Source organism: Myotis lucifugus, unplaced genomic scaffold, assembly GCF_000147115.1.
Source record: "Myotis lucifugus unplaced genomic scaffold, Myoluc2.0 scaffold_124, whole genome shotgun sequence".
NCBI classification, from domain to species: Eukaryota; Metazoa; Chordata; class Mammalia; order Chiroptera; family Vespertilionidae; genus Myotis; species Myotis lucifugus.
This window is the reverse complement of record NW_005871172.1, coordinates 2642076-2652064: the sequence shown is the minus strand read 5'-3', so window position 1 is coordinate 2652064 and position 9989 is coordinate 2642076. Positions and strand designations below refer to the sequence as shown.

Below are 9989 nucleotides of genomic sequence, written 5' to 3'. Positions count from 1 at the left end.
CACCAATTTACAAATTGTTAAGATTTTGAAACAACCTTAGTGGCCCTTCGCGGATGAGTGGTTTAAAAATCTTGTGGGCACATCTCCCAAATGGAATCCTACGCCGCTATAAAAAAGGAAAGGACTTTTCTTTTTCCCACCAGGCAGGGATGGACCTGGGAGAGCCTTTATGTTAAGCAAAATTAAGCCCGTCAGAGAAAGGATAAATTTCACAGGTTCTCACTCATATGTGGGATATAATGATCAACATAATTTGATGAACAAGAATAGATCCAGAGACAAATGGCAGGGGAGTGGGGGCGGGCGGGGGGGGAGGTTAGAGAGCAACCAAAGGACTTGTATGCATGCATATTAGCATAACCAATGGACACAGACACTGGGGCGGTGGGGGCTTGCCCAGGGTGGGAATGGCTGGCGGGGGGGAGGGGGGACGGGGAGGGGGGAAAGGAGACATATGTAAAGCTTTAGACAATAAATAAATAATAAAAATAAATAAATATTCAAAGTGATGAATAGCAAGGACCTACAACCAAGATTACTCTACCCAGCAAAGCTATCATTTAGAATTGAAGGTCAGATAAAGAGCTTCACAGACAAGAAAAAGCTAAAGGAGTTCATCACCACCAAACCAGTATTGTATGAAATGATGAAGGGTATTCTTTAAGAAGAGGAAGAAGAAGAAAAAGGTAAAGATACAAAATATGAACAACAAAGTGGCAACAAATACTTATCTATCAATAATTGAATCTAAAAATTAAAAGAATAAAAAATCTGATGAACAGAATAAACTGGTGAATGGAATAGAATCAGAGGCATGGAAATGGAACAGACTGACAATTCTCAGAGAGAAGGGGGTGTGAGGGGGGTGCGGGAAGAGATTAGACAAAGATCTTATATGCATGTATGCATTACCTATGGACACAGACAATAGGGTGGCAAGGGCCTGGGGCGGGGTGGGAACCGGGTGGAGGGGAGCTACAGGGGAAAAAAGAGGGACATCTGTAATAATTTCAACAATAAAGATTTTTTTAAAAAAATTAGCGTGCTATATTTGGTCAAACATTTAATTAATTCACCCCTACTGCCTTGACTTGGCCTTATGTGATTTCATGGGCCTTATACAGCCCACAGGATGGATGTTCCCCAACTCTGCTCTAAAAACACATCTTCCTCAAAGTCCTCCAGGAGAAGAAAAACTATCTTTAATTTTCAGTGGGTATCTAACCAATGAGATGCAAGGGATTTAAATATTGACAAGAAAGAACTAGCATGATCATTTTCTTCTGCCTTTTCTAAAACTCAGTGTTATGATGAACAACAGGAACAAGGAAAAGCAAAGGAGTCATTTTAACTCCTTTCTTTCCCTCATGCACCCCACCACATATAGTCATATTGATCCTACATTGGCAAAGTCTCTTCTTTCTGTTCCTAACTTTCGGTTCCCAAAATACAACCTTCATTTAAACATTTATCTCCTGCCTGAACTATTGCAATAGCCCTCACAAGCTGTTTCTCTAATTCAAATATTTTCTTTTCCCCCACTAATCAACTCTGCTGGCTGAACTAATTTTTTAAAAGCAAATCTCTTGCCTTACCACTGGACTATTTGATTGTGATTGGCCCCTTAATGTAGCCTTACAGGACATAATGATATGACCACTAAATATTCTAGTTTATACATACCCTATACCAGGGGTGGGCAAATTTTTTGACTCGAGGGCCACAATGGGTTCTTAAACTGGACCGGAGGGCCGGAACAAAAGCATGGATGGAGTGTTTGTGTGAACTAATATAAATTCAAAGTAAACATCATTACATAAAAGGGTACGGTCTTTTTTTTTTTTTTTTTTTTAGTTTTATTCATTTCAAACGGGCCGAATCCGGCCTGCGGGCCGTAGTTTGCCCACGGCTGCCCTATACCTAAGTCAAACTGGATTTCTCAATGTTATCTATCCCATAATTCCCTGCTTCCATTTGTCTGTTCCATACCCCTGTGCCTGCTATTCCCCTCACTACCATGATGCTCCTCTCTCGTTATCTCTTCATCCATACCATTGGCAAAATTCTACTCAACTTTCAAAGAACATCAAAAAGCCTGTCTCCTTAGTTCCTTCTTCTTAAAGGGACATATCTTTCATTCTTTTGAACCCCCAGTGCTATTTTGACTTTATGAAGGCACTTAACATATCCTACATGGAGATTATATCTCTCCTCTGCTTATTTCCTCTGCAATAATCAATACAACTTAATTAATATGTATTAATCCCTCCTTTGAGTCCTGCACTGAGTTAGACGCTAGGGACACAAAAAGGAATAAGGTTTAATAATTATGTCTAGATTCTAAGGTTCTTGATAGCAGAACTTTGTACTTGTGCATTTGTTTCCAATGCAACATCTAATGCTCTGCGTTGAATATAGTCAGTACTCAGCATATATCTGTAGAGTTGAATTAATTTCCAACACTTACTAAGCACTCCCCTGGGAAGAAAGTATTTGCTACCCCAAAAAAAGGATTTGTCATAACTGGGAAAACAGATAATCTCATCTTTAAATAGCTTTCAGGGGGGGAATTAGAAGTTAGATTGACCACTGATTACACCACCCAGCCTGAAGATGCTATTGAGTCAGATCTCTCCTCACTGAGATTAGGCAAGCCTTGCATTTACTCTCAACATGCTCACATTGCCCCTCTTCCTGGGAAATAGAATGGAAAGACATAATAAGGCTTTTTTTTTAAAAGATGGCACCAGGAATAAAAGGAAATTAAAATGGTCCCTGGTGTTATGCAAAAACAAATATTAAAACAAAAAACTTCTTGACAATAATATTTATTAATAACAAGGAAAAATTAAAGCAGCAAAAAATGAGGTAAGGGGTAGTAGCTCACTGCTTACTGAGCAAAACAAGTCCCAGTCCCTGGCACCTGCCAGGATAAGAGCTCCTTGTTTTGAACCCTGCTCCTCCCACAGGCTCTCTCTAAATATGATTGACACACGTCTCCTCCAGGAAAAAAACTCATCAGGGCAAGCAACAATCACTCTGCCCATTAACTGAAATTCCATTCAGCAGCACAAGGACCCAAATGAAAATATAATCTCAGAGAAGGAAAGAGAGAAATGTAGGAAGAACAGAAACCCAAAAACCTAGGATGTGAAATCTGTATTTCAGAAGAGAACTATTGGCATAAAATGGTTGCAATATTCCAACAGGGTGATAAAAAGACAGGATAGGCCTTTTTTCATGGCATTCAGTCTCAGAGTAAGATGTAACAGTTCTCAGACTAAGATGTCAACAGACCTGAGGTGCTCTGACACAGCTGAACCTATGGAAATTTTATCAGTTAAGTTTATAATCAAGAGTATTCCAAATGAAGTGAGACTCTGCTGGTGTTCTAGAGTGGGAAGGAATATGTTCTGAAATAAGACAATAGACTTTGAATCAGAGACAGAGACAGATAGAGAGACAGAGAGAGAGGAAAAGGAAGGGAGGATATAGACAAGAGAAGTGGAGAGAAAGGGAGAAAGACGCAGGGAGAGAACATAGAAAATGTTTTTATCTTTACTGGCAATATTTAACTCACATTTTGATGTTTGTAGCTGGCAACAATTTGGTGAAATGTGAACATTTATAGCCATACTATAAGATAACATGAAATATGTATTTCAAATAAAATTATATGCTAAGAGTCATGTGTAGAGACAAGCATACAACAAAATGAACCAGAATTTGTTGCATACTCAAACAATCTTTACAAACTGAATCACTGCTAAAATATTTCTATCTAAATGCTTGAGTAAATCAATGGCTTGTTTTTTACAGAATTATAGACAGACTATTTTTTATAGAATTATATTTCACATCTTATAGATTACATTATAAAATAATAGCTAGCTATGCATAATCATTGCATTCAGAGACACTCCCTCATTTCCTCATATTTGAGACCACCTCCCAGCTCAAATTATGGTTTATTTCCCCTTCTCTGCATACATTTAATACCTTTAAATATTAATGAAAGTTATGTAAGAATACTGGACGATGATTAAGCCTATCTTCTTGGTTAAAACAGGTTGAGAGAGCAGCTTTTGGGGGAATATTCAGGTTTATTAGCTGCTCTTAGCAAACTGCCCCCAAGCCCCACATTGTTTTCAATCTTGAGTTAAGAAGAATTTTTCTCCAAAGGGCACTGAATCACTTTAATGTTGACTCTCGTATTGCTCTACTCCACCTTCAAAATGTAGCCAGTAAATTCAGCTTTACTACAATACTATAAAAATGTAAAAGAACCATAATAGCATCTAAAAAAGAGCCATTGGCACTATATTAGTTTAGAGAAGACCCTAAACTGAATACTAATGCAAAATGTAATGATAATTTGCCTAGTTGCCAAAAGAGTTACAATAATTATTTTGCCATAATGTGTAAGTTATCTTAAAGGCATCTGAGAATATTACTGTGTAGGATTCAAAATAAGTCCCCAAGTGTCATTGTTCTCATGGGTTTTTTTCTATATAAATAAATCAACAACATACTAACTTCACAGCAACACTGTCCTCTGATTAGAAGATTGCCTCATGAGTAAAGAAACATTATCTAGAGGTCATCCAGCACAGATCCACCTCACACTGAATTCCACTTTACAGTGAGTATTATGATTGTGAGGTTCCAGTAAAACATTCAAATAGAATCAATAGTTTTACTTCCTTTTTTTTTATAGCCATGACCAAGTTTTTGGAGTTTTTAAAGTAAACCAAGATCAAATTTAGACATGTTGTTTGAAATTAGCGAAGATGACACACTTCAGTGCCAGACAAATGCCCTGATTTTAAGAGTCGGTTTTTGCCTTCCCTGAAATGCCTAGCTCGGGCAGTGTATTTTTATGCCTGCAGATATTGGCATGTTTCACATTTAAGATTATGACACATCAACTTATTTTGAAATTTTTAAGTCTTCCACTGTGCATGTTTCAAGTACTTCATGACTATCACTGATAATTGAGCAATTAACTTAAAATTACAAAAATTTGCTGTGGTGGCACAATATGTAGTAAGCAACATGCAAGAATAAAAACAGAAGAACTTAGTACAGTGGAAAAAAAAAGTAATAAAGGGTAAAAATAAGCCTTAATAATAATAATAGTACTACGTTTTAATGGTCCCAGGTTTCAGTGGTTTAATGGTGCCAATAAAATGGCTTAATGAAACAAGTACAGAGTATTACAAACTTTTTAAAGCAGTGTGTTCTGGGGCAACAAAAAGGAAGCTTCATTCTAATTGGTCTTGCATAATATTCAGGGATTGGTCCAAAAAGTAAGTATGGGAGTTTCATTAGACAACAAGTAGAAAATAATTAGGTTAAATCCTGACAGGCAAATTCTTAAGAAATACAGGCCTTCAAAAAAAGAGATGTCAAATCTTCCTTTAAGTATAAGACAGACAAAGCAAGACCTCTAGGGTTAAAGATGACCTCAAGAAGTCATCAAGCTATTGTGGATATATCTGCAAATCAAAAATTAAGATACACAGCTTGACATCAAGAGAAAAGGATGAACCTCAGTTATACTAGAAAAACCAGAATGCCTCTTCACTGTTCATCTCATCAAGGTCTCTAATACGGGCTTTTCCAGCTAAAACCATAGTGAACAGTAGCTTTTTAGTGCTTAAATATAGTCAGTGAAGCAAATTCCATAAACCTAAATCCTACCTTATTTCCGTGGCAGGCCATCTTAAAGGTTTGCAAGGAAAACCAACAATTTAGAAAGTCAGAGAGGGAAGAAAGATTCAAACTACAGCAAATAAAGAATGCTATTAAAAATTTTTTTTCTCAAAATTCCATCCATATTGCTCCAAAACACGACTAAGAGATTAAAAATAGGCCAGGCTACACTTTCAGGTATAAATTAGAAGCAGAAAATGAAGCAAGCAGAAAGAACAAGTGTCTAAGGCACTAGAATATAAAACTTTAAAAAGCTTAAAATATAATGGATATACACATTCAGATTAGCAAACTGCTTTCAATTAAAGTAGATTTCTAGCCACAGTTCACAAATGTATGGTAGCTGTGTGTATCAATGTAGATACTTCAAATGTCAGTATATCTCTAATTAACATGAGCACACAACTGTAAAACTGAGAAGGCACAATTTTAAATTCCTTACATTCCCAGCATTAATGCTTTCATGGGGCAGCGCCCGTTGTCATGGAAAATGGCATTCAAGCCCTATTTGTGGATTTTCACAGCTCATCTTTTTTATTTACCTGCTCTATGTCAAGATTAGCCTGGAATAATATTTTTTAAAGATAATGCACTTAGACCTACTTGTCCTTAAAATCACAGATGTTTTCACTGAGGGAGCTTTGGACTGGGCTATGCTCAGTTTGAAATAGATTTCTGTCCATTTAAAAATACCACAATAAAGATGAATTCGTGATTTTTTTGTTGTTGTTGCTAATTTCCTAAAAATTCATGCACTTCAAAAATTTCAGCTGAAGCACAACCTGTGACAGTTTTGGAATAGGGGGTTAGGCCAATGTCAGGGAGGAGCAAATGATCCAGAAACAGAGGAAAGTGAAGTGGCAGAAAGCTCTCTACAATCTCCTCCTTGACTTCCTTATTCCACCTCAACTTTCCGAAAATACTTCTATAGCAATCAAATGGAGACTGAGATAGTGATCAAAAACAACAAAAGAAAGAGTTAAAATACTCTCTGAGAAAGGACAACCTGATATAGCACTAAAAGCACTAAAAGGTTAAGTCCTGCAAAAATGAAAATAATTCCTACTCACCTCGCAGAGTTTTTACAAAATTAAGCCAATTTAATATCTGCAAAAACAAGTGTCATACCAAATCAAGATATTGTTATTATTTCCTGAAGCATGGGCTAAGCGATAATCACTTTTTGTACCAGACAATAAAATATTTTTTGTTCCTTTTTCAGGGAAAAGGTTGCTAGTAGAGACCATGAACAGAGATAGCATTTTATAAAAGGGAATTCATTTTCAAATTACTAAAAAGGGTTGGGTAACCTGAAAAAGCAGGTTATATAATTATCTATTTCTGTTTTGTTTTGTTTTGTTTTTAATCAATCATTTATTGCTCTGGTAAATTAAATGGTCAGAATTCCATAAGTATTTTTTAATTAGACATAAAAAACTAAATGTGGGACATTAACATGGAAAACAAGGTCCTATTACACAATGCCTACTTTGGGAAAAGAAAAGGGTAGTTTTAGTTTTTAAAGAGGGGGATAAAAACCTATAATAAGATGCTTTCAGCTTCTGAAAAGATAACCACTTTTGTTCACAGTGTTTTCCTCTTCTGACCTAGGTAGTAGATGTGAGTAGGTAAGATTCCAATCGGTTCTCACACACCCTTGGTGTGGCACATTCATTATGGATGTGCAAAACAATATCCCACCTTCCTTATCTCACAGACCGGCTTCTGCACACATTACTAAGAAACCTTCTCATGGCCATGAGGTATAACTTTCTGCCTTAGATCATGTAGCAAATAAGCAGTTCCAGGACATGGAAATTAAAGTTCCTAAAAGAAGCCATTGTCATTGATCCCATTTGCTTTTTCTTAAGCCAAAAATAGATAAATATTTTTATTGTTTTAGCTATCTCATCATTCAGTGGAAGTGGTAGACAGTTTCCACAATAATTGAAAGAAATGGGAACTCAAGCATTCCCATGTTAATTTTATCTGACTTATCTTAGTCATAGTATCTTGCTACATTTCTTTAATGAGAAGGTTCCACAGTCAGAAGAGGGCCCTAACAAAGCCTGAGACCACTGACCAAAGGAACAACAAAGCCCAGGCCCTAATCTAGCATATGGAAATTCTCAAGACTGGAAAACAATTACTTTAAGGCCTGTATGATTAGCATTACTTTTGTCTAAGTAATCAAGACAAAATCTGAAGTTGAACTCCAGAAATAACCATATGAAAACTATACCCACAGAGACCCATCTTCTATTTTTAGCATCTCTTTGTTAAATCACAAGAAAAATCTCAACTATTTGGATCACCTCCATTCAGAGTTAGTCGGTGTATGATGGGAGAGGGGGGAGTAAAGAATTTAGGAAACAGAGAGCCTTCAGGTGATGACAACTGTAGAGAATATTTCAATAAAGGCGATCTTAGTTGAAATGCCAGTAAATTATCTTGTATTTGCCATTTTTAAATTTTAATCATCTTAAAAACTTACAAAAGGAAATGATTGAATAATATGACAGAAGAGAGAAAGGAGGTAAAAGAAAAGACAAAGCAACTAAGATAAGATTAGAAAAACTCGAAATTATTTCCTTTTATTCAGATTTCTAGTAAGATCAGCTCAGCCCCTTGGAATCATCCTTTTTCTCCAGAACCCCTTGAAAATAGTTTACATTTCTTTCCCCGTCTTCTTTGCCTCCTAATCCTCACTATGATACCTTGCACAAATTAAAAGCTTATATGTAATGCAAATGAACCACGTAGTTTAATATTTTGTGTTTTACATAAGACTAGTTTCAAAATAAAATGTGAATTGATAGTTTCATAAAAATAACATATTATTCTTAAAACATGAAGAACACACAAAATGTATTAAACTATATTAAACATTTGTGTCTTCTTTCTGAGGTTCATTCTAAATGCTAGCTCCAATCAATGGTACTACTAAGAGAAAGGTAAAGCTGTTTTTATTTTAGTTGTAATTCCAGTTTGGTCCTGGGAGCATGTCCTTGCATCATCCACTTACTCCACCTCCATTTCTAATCTCCAGCCGTCAGGATGGTTTTAAATAAATGTTTGCTGCTTTCTGCTTAAATACTGAATAACTTAAACTCTAATTGATACTGTTACTTTTTTAAAAAATACTTTCCTAGAAGTATATTCTCTAAAGTTCTTGACCAGAGAACACTAACGGAGGAAAAGTTTCTATGTCTTTGTTGTTATCAAATGTAAAGCAGCCCTTGAGATGCCCGTGGGTTACAACATAGTACACATATAAATGTATTTTAGATTCTACTCAAATAGTCTGTTTTTTAACAGACATCTTTAATACCTGCCACGTATTCTAAAGTACTTCTATATTAATAAGTATATATCAATTTAAAGTACTTTAATTGATCATTCAGGTTCATTCAAATTTTTTCTTGAAATTTACCTTCTTTCCTGAGAAAAAGTATCTTTGTTCTCCAAAATACCATTAAAATATAATATTGTTTTGAGAGATGGTGAAGAAAGCAAGGAAGGCCCCCAATTTGATATATATTATACATTCACTAAATAAGTCTTTGGTTCCTTAGTACATGATCTCCTATACTGGCAGCTCTTTGAACTCTGTATCATCTCACCTCTTTTCTGTGAGCACAAGCACACAGCACTTTTCAAGTCCAGACAATCAGAAGACTAAGAATTTACCAGGGTAAACTATCCATGTGTATCTAGACAAGCCCCTGTAAGGTAAATCATTCCTACAGTTGAGCCTCATCTCAAAAAGTAAGGTATCTATTCTTTCAGCGTATTGTAATGGGCCCTAATATTTTTTTCTATACTCCTCTTAAGAAAACACAAAAAAATTATTAACACTTAAAAAACTAATAAAAATTCACATGCTAGAGGACTTAAGAACTTGTTTACAAACTATTACTTCCATGACACAATGAGAAGAGTAATAAATAAACCAATACTTACAATTACGCCAAAAAAAATCAGCCCCAGCACCCAAAATCACTGGTAAATTGCCTTTGAATTCATGAAAGTGACCTGAAAATTTAGAGAGAAAATGAAATTTAAAAAATTAGGTAAGTTGCCTTTTTATGCTTTATTTAAAAAAGTATACATTTGACTACAAATCACACTATTTTTAAGTCAGGCATTTGTTCCCATCTACTCTTACAACTTTTTCTAAGATGACAATAACAAAAGAAACAATTATTTCATTATTCTATTGCTAAGAATGCAAAATCTCCATCCATTATAGCTTTTTATATAATGTTAGTAAT

General features: G+C 35.5%; 1 protein-coding gene across 1 annotated transcript in view; it reads right to left on the bottom strand.

Moving 5' to 3' along the window:
* SOX6 (SRY-box 6) overlaps positions 1 to 9750 on the bottom strand; it is a 458732-nt gene extending 448982 nt beyond the window's left edge. Inside the window, exon 1 of the mRNA XM_006093837.3 lies at positions 9679 to 9750. The gene's annotated coding sequence lies outside the window, so the exon portion shown is untranslated. The remainder of the gene's footprint in view (positions 1 to 9678) is intronic.
* Between the last annotated feature and the right edge of the window lie 239 nt (positions 9751 to 9989).